Source organism: Choloepus didactylus, chromosome 12 (assembly GCF_015220235.1).
Source record: "Choloepus didactylus isolate mChoDid1 chromosome 12, mChoDid1.pri, whole genome shotgun sequence".
NCBI lineage: Eukaryota > Metazoa > Chordata > Mammalia > Pilosa > Megalonychidae > Choloepus > Choloepus didactylus.
This window is the reverse complement of record NC_051318.1, coordinates 69,559,439-69,565,438: the sequence shown is the minus strand read 5'-3', so window position 1 is coordinate 69,565,438 and position 6,000 is coordinate 69,559,439.

Sequence of the window (6,000 nt, the reverse complement as noted above, 5' to 3'; positions counted from 1 at the left end):
GTGCTTTTGAATTACTTACTCTTAAACATGTACTTCTATTACTTAGATTTTATAACTCTGGAAGGAAGATGAAGGAATAATTTAGGTTTGGAGTAAAGAATGAATTTTGAGAGACCAGATCAGAAATACTGCAATAATAAAGGCAGTGGGTAGCTTGAAGTATTGTGATGAGAGTTGGAGATAAAGACAATTATATGATTTTGAGAAGGTTGAATCAGCATTCCTTAATTATGGATGTGATTTGGAAAATGAGAGAGGAAGTAGTGAAAAATGACTCATAAAAATAATTACTCACAGGTCATAACTGTGTCATCTTTGGTTAAAGGATAAGATCTATTTTAAAGAATTCTTTAGTTCTCTAAACTACACAGCTCAATTATTAAATTCTCAATGACATTCACCTCAAAAGTATATCCTATCTACCAAACAGTTATTTTCACTCTAGTAAAATTTAGTTTATATGAAAATGAAATGTTTAGGGTGGTGCAAATAGTAGCCAGCTATAAAGAAATGAAATGTGTATGTTCTGGAATCTAGGGGCTAAGGCACTCATAGAGAACTCATTGCTATTTTTGACAGTGGGGTTTTAGTTTCCTAGCTGCTAAAACAAATGCCATACCATGGCCTTTTTAACAACAGGAATTTATTGGCTCGTGGTTTCAGGGACTGGAAGGCTTCTTTCCTCCAGGGTCAATATATTTGTGGGGGTTCCTTAGTTTTTACATCACATGAACATACACATGGTGGCATCTTCTCCTTTCTCTTCTGGGTTCCACTTACTTCCAGCTTCTTGCTTCTCCTGCGACTTCTCTTTCTTCATCCAATTTCTTTGTTTATAAAAATGTCAGCCATATCAGGCTAAGGCCCAGCCTCATTCAATTTGGGCATGCTTTAACTAATAACACCTTCAAAGATCCTATTTACAAATAGATTCATACCAACAGGACCAGGTGCTGGGATTTGAACATGCTTTTGTGAGGGGAAATGATTCAATCCCCCACAATTGATGTCTTAATTTTCTAGTCTGCTGTGACAAGTAACACACAGTGAGTTGACTTAAACATTGAGAATTTATTGCCTCACAGTTTTGGAGGGATAGAAAGGCACACTTTCTCCTGGGTCGCTAGCATTCGGGTGTTGGCTTCTCTGGGTTCCTTGATGTGAATTCCTGCCTCACATCACTGGCGATGCCCTCTCCTTTCTCCATTTCTGGTTTCTACTGACTTCTAGCTTCTCCCAGTTGCCCCCTCTGTGTCTGACTTCTTCTGCTTTTAATCCAGATAAAAGCCCATCCTTTTGCAGTTAGGACACACTTTAACTAAAATAACATTCAAGAGATCCATGAATCCTGTGGGCTCATATCCACAGGAACATGGATGAAGATTTAAAATATGTCCCATTTATGGCTGAGTAATAGTTCATTGTATGAATATACTACAATTTGTTTATCCATTCTTCTGTTAATAGGCATTTGTGTTGTTTGAAATTTTTAGCTGTTATAAATAAAGCTGATCTAAAAATCCTTGTATAAGTGTTTGTCAGAAATGTATTTTCATTTGTCTGTGAAAAACATCTAAGAATGGAATTTCTGGCTCATATGTAAATAAATATATTACTTTATAAGAAATGACAAACAATGCTCCAAGATATCTGTCCCTTTTATCACTCCTACCAGCATTGGATGAAAGTCCCGGTTGCTCTACAACTTCACCAACTGACTTTGAAATTTTGTGAATTCTATTGAGTGTGAAATGTTAGCTCATTGTGATTTTAATTTGTATTAATCTGATGACCAAAGATGTTGGCCACTTTTTCATGTGCTTATTGACCATGAATATCTTCTTTCATGAAGTATATGTTTAAGTTTTTGCCCATTTATTTCAACTTTTTTTTCTTTTTATTGTTGAATTGCGTGAGTCTTTTATATATCATGGATATATATTCTGTTTTGTCAGATATTTGTGAGGCAAATATTTTTCCCTCTGTATCTTGTCTATTCCTTTTCTTAATGAGATTTTTAAATTAACTGCAATTTTTCTATTTGATGAAGTTCAGAGTTTTAGTTTTTCTTATGTTTGTGTGTGTGTGTGTGTGTGTGTGTGTGTGTGTGTGTGTGTTTTGAACTGTCCAGTAAATTTTTTGCTACCCAGAAAAGATTTTGAACACCTCTGGTGCTCTGAGAACCTCTGGTGTTGGAAAGGATATATTCTACCACCCTAATTACTTTTTACTGCTTGCTGATAGTCCACTTCCATCTTCACAGTCAAAGAATGATGTATGACAAATTAAAATAATGATGATGAAAGCATAAAACTGGTATCTCAAAAAGGTTCATTAAATTTCCAAAGCAACTCGATGATACTTTAGTGAGTTATGTTATTATGAATGGCATCCTACTTGAGATATTTCTCTCATAGAAGAAAATTTAAAAAAAAAAAGCAAAAACACATTTTAAGACAAATTCTACACAAACCATTTTATATGGATATAAACCCCAAAATACACATCTGGTCCACTGGGAAATTCAGCTTAACTGGCTAATGATATAATTAAGCATTACAGAAATTTTCATTCACAAAGTGTTTTCAAGCAATGATTACACAAATGCAGACTCACATCTATTTTGAAGAATACATAGTATAGCTACAGATGGATGAAAATTCATGGTAAAATCTAAAAGCACATACCTTCTTGGCAATGTTGTTTTTTTCTAAGAACCAAAACGTAAATAATTATGTATAGTCATAAGCATTTTTACAGGAAAACATCTGGCACCATCAAAATGATGCTTGATTGTGTAACAAGTAAAACAGCATTTGACTTCTTAACTGAAAGTGGCATTACTGTTTGTATCTTTATGTTTTCAACTTACGGTAAGGTCATGTTAAAAAACAGATTTTAAAAGAGAAATCAGTACCCCAAAACTTAAGAAAACTTACCAGATGTACTTTTCTTTCTTACCATTCAAAAGTATAGAAATAAAATACCTTATCTCCCTCCTTACATTACATGTATTCAAAATATATAGTATATTTAAAGTGTATATAAAGACAGACAACGATGGACAATCATGATTTATTGCCTGACCTTGGGTTTTGAAAAGCAACCAAGCAGCATGTGACCCCAAGGTCAGGATTGTTAAGCTGATATTGTTTTCCAAAATGAACTAAAATCTGTAATTACTTGTATGCCTAAGGTTGGCTCACAGGGACTCTAAAGGGGATGTATAATCCTCAGTTTCCATTTTAATCTGATCTTAAAATTCAGAGCCTTTTCTTCCATTTAACTCATGTAAATTTGCATTTACTTTTGCTTATTGAAAATGCCTATTCATAAGATATATACAAGTTTGGATATTTAGAAATTCAAGTATATTCAAGATCTTATACGTGATCAATAAACCATCTCAGACTTTCCGAAGCTTGGATTGTTAACAGAAGTAGACACTGATCAAAGACCCCTGTATTAAGTGTTAAGCACTCCAATAAGAGTACAGTAAATGCATTTGCTGAAATGACTATTTTTGCATTGCTCAAAATCATTATGTTTTTAAAATTCCTATATTGAAGTTCAGAAAAGGCAAATGTTGAGACACATAGAACAAGAGATATTGCAAAGCCTATATAGTTTACTCTTTCCTCTGGATTTTTTTATTTTATTTTATTTTTTTTTTTTTGAGCATGATGTTTAATTTTCAAAGGTATTTTCAGAGTATAATATTTCACCAAATATTATTTACTGCAAAGCAATAAAAATGTCAACAACCTTAATTTTCAGGTGTGTATACCAGGTGGCATAGATACAGGATTACTTGGTTAGAATATTTCCATGTTTCCTCTACAAATAAGAATTTATACCAGAAATGTGGATCAAAACTTACTTTATTTTATTAAATATTGGCAAATATAGAGTGATATGGCAAGGTTTATATTATTTGCCAAGTTCAAAAAAAATTCTGCCTATCTTGATTTAGTTATTTCACATCATCACACTCCATTCATTTTCATCTCTTGAAACAGAGAGAAGAAATATCAGACATTACATAAATTGAATACTCTTGCAAGGAAGAAAACAGAGTGCCTAGGCATATTAGAGAACACCTATGGAGCCTTAGTTATGATTAATATATACCTTAGTGATGATGAGAATTATGCCCAGGAGAACAACAGAGTACGAGTTATTCTTTATACTGTTCCCCCCCAGCTGTTTTATTTGTGGTCTTTGTTTAAAGTGTTGATTCTATTACTTGGAGTATCGTGTGTGTGTGTGTGTGTGTGTGTGTGTGTGTGTGTGTGTGTGTGGGTGGGTGTGGGTGTGTGTGTGTGTGTGGGTGTGGGTGTGTGTGTGTTTTCTCTCCACACTGTGCATTTGGGAAAATGATTCAACGGTGATTACTCCAGATGCCCAAAGGATACTGGGTGCAGAATTTATGGAGGCCTTTCTCTTAGACATGCCAAGGAAAGTTTATCCCTGTTACTTCAAAAGGCAAATGGCAAAACACCTCTCTCTCTCTCTCCCTTTCTCTCAGTCATTTCTTATAAATCTCCGGTAAGCATTTGTGACACATGCAACAAAGGTGTAAAGTAAACAAACCTATTTTTTAAATATTTGGCTTAGTTAATTTTGTGCCTAAAAAGATAGCTTCTTGTATTCTCTCTGCAATTATAAATTGATCAGATTGATCAGAAAAAATTCCCTGAAACATCCATTTTGGGGATTGTCCTGGGTTACATTGTAACCTGATGAACAACCATCCCACCACTTATTTTTGAGCATATAGCTCCAAGTATAGTCTCATTTAACTCTTCTTTGTCCTTAATTGCTACCTCTTTCCAATGAATAAGTTATATTATGATTTGTTTAATTTATAACATACTGGTATATAATTCATGTCAAGATTCTAGAAAAAATGCAGCATTTCCTAAATCTTAATATAGAGAAAAATTACATATTAAATACTTTTGTTAATGTATATTAAATATAACCTTCCTGTAAGATGTAACATTTCAGCAAGTCATGTTCACAGAGATAGTAATAGGAGATTTTTAAGATGAAATACAACTATTATGTTGCAACTCATTTATGTATGCTGTATTTCATGTGCATTTCTATAAGCAGGTTTAATCACAGAGCATATAAAATTATTTCTAACCAAGTGGCAAAGAATATAAAATTTAAAGTAAAAGAAAGAATTTTCACTTAATGGATTTGCAACTAAGATTATTGTGTCTGTGAAGAAGGAAGGGCCTTATCCCTCACCATATGATTTCTATTCTAATTTTGCAGACAAGATATCTACTTTTATGTTTTTGAAAATTATGAGGAAAAAGTAAACTAAGTTACTCCATTTTTAATCTTATGGTAAGTATTTAATAATTACTTGTGCATTAATTGCATGGAATGCAATTCACTCCCTGAAATCAATGACATTTGTTTAAGCACCCCGATGACTAAAGGTTTAGTTAAGGGTACAAATTAACTTTTATTTTTCTATCAGTTGTTTCTCCATTTCTATTCATTTAGCTTTCCCCTTGACAATAGTGAATTTTACCCAAGCCCTGTGCTTCTGGAAAACAGTGACAGTTAAGAAATCCCCTCACTCTTTTGTATTCTGGGAAATGGCTCCATCAAAGAACCATCCTTCCTCGTATGACTTAGAAAAGACCTATAGATTGCCCCCTTGTTTACCTATGACAAGGTCAGACAGATCCTCTCAATGTCCTTTCTTTGTCTGAAATTATTAGCTGAACTGTTTGTTCCTTCTGGGCAATATTGATGAAACACACACTGACTTGACCTGACCAAACTTTAGTCAGGCTTTTCTCCTCCATGTTACTCTGGGCACTTTCTAGTCTTGTATAGTCCTCCCTATAAAAGAAAATTCCTTTCTGCCTGTATTAGTCAGGGTTCTCTAGGGAAACAGAACCAACAGGAGATATCTGTAAATACGTGATTTATAAAAGAGCCTCACACAACTGTGGGATGCCTGAGTCCAAATTC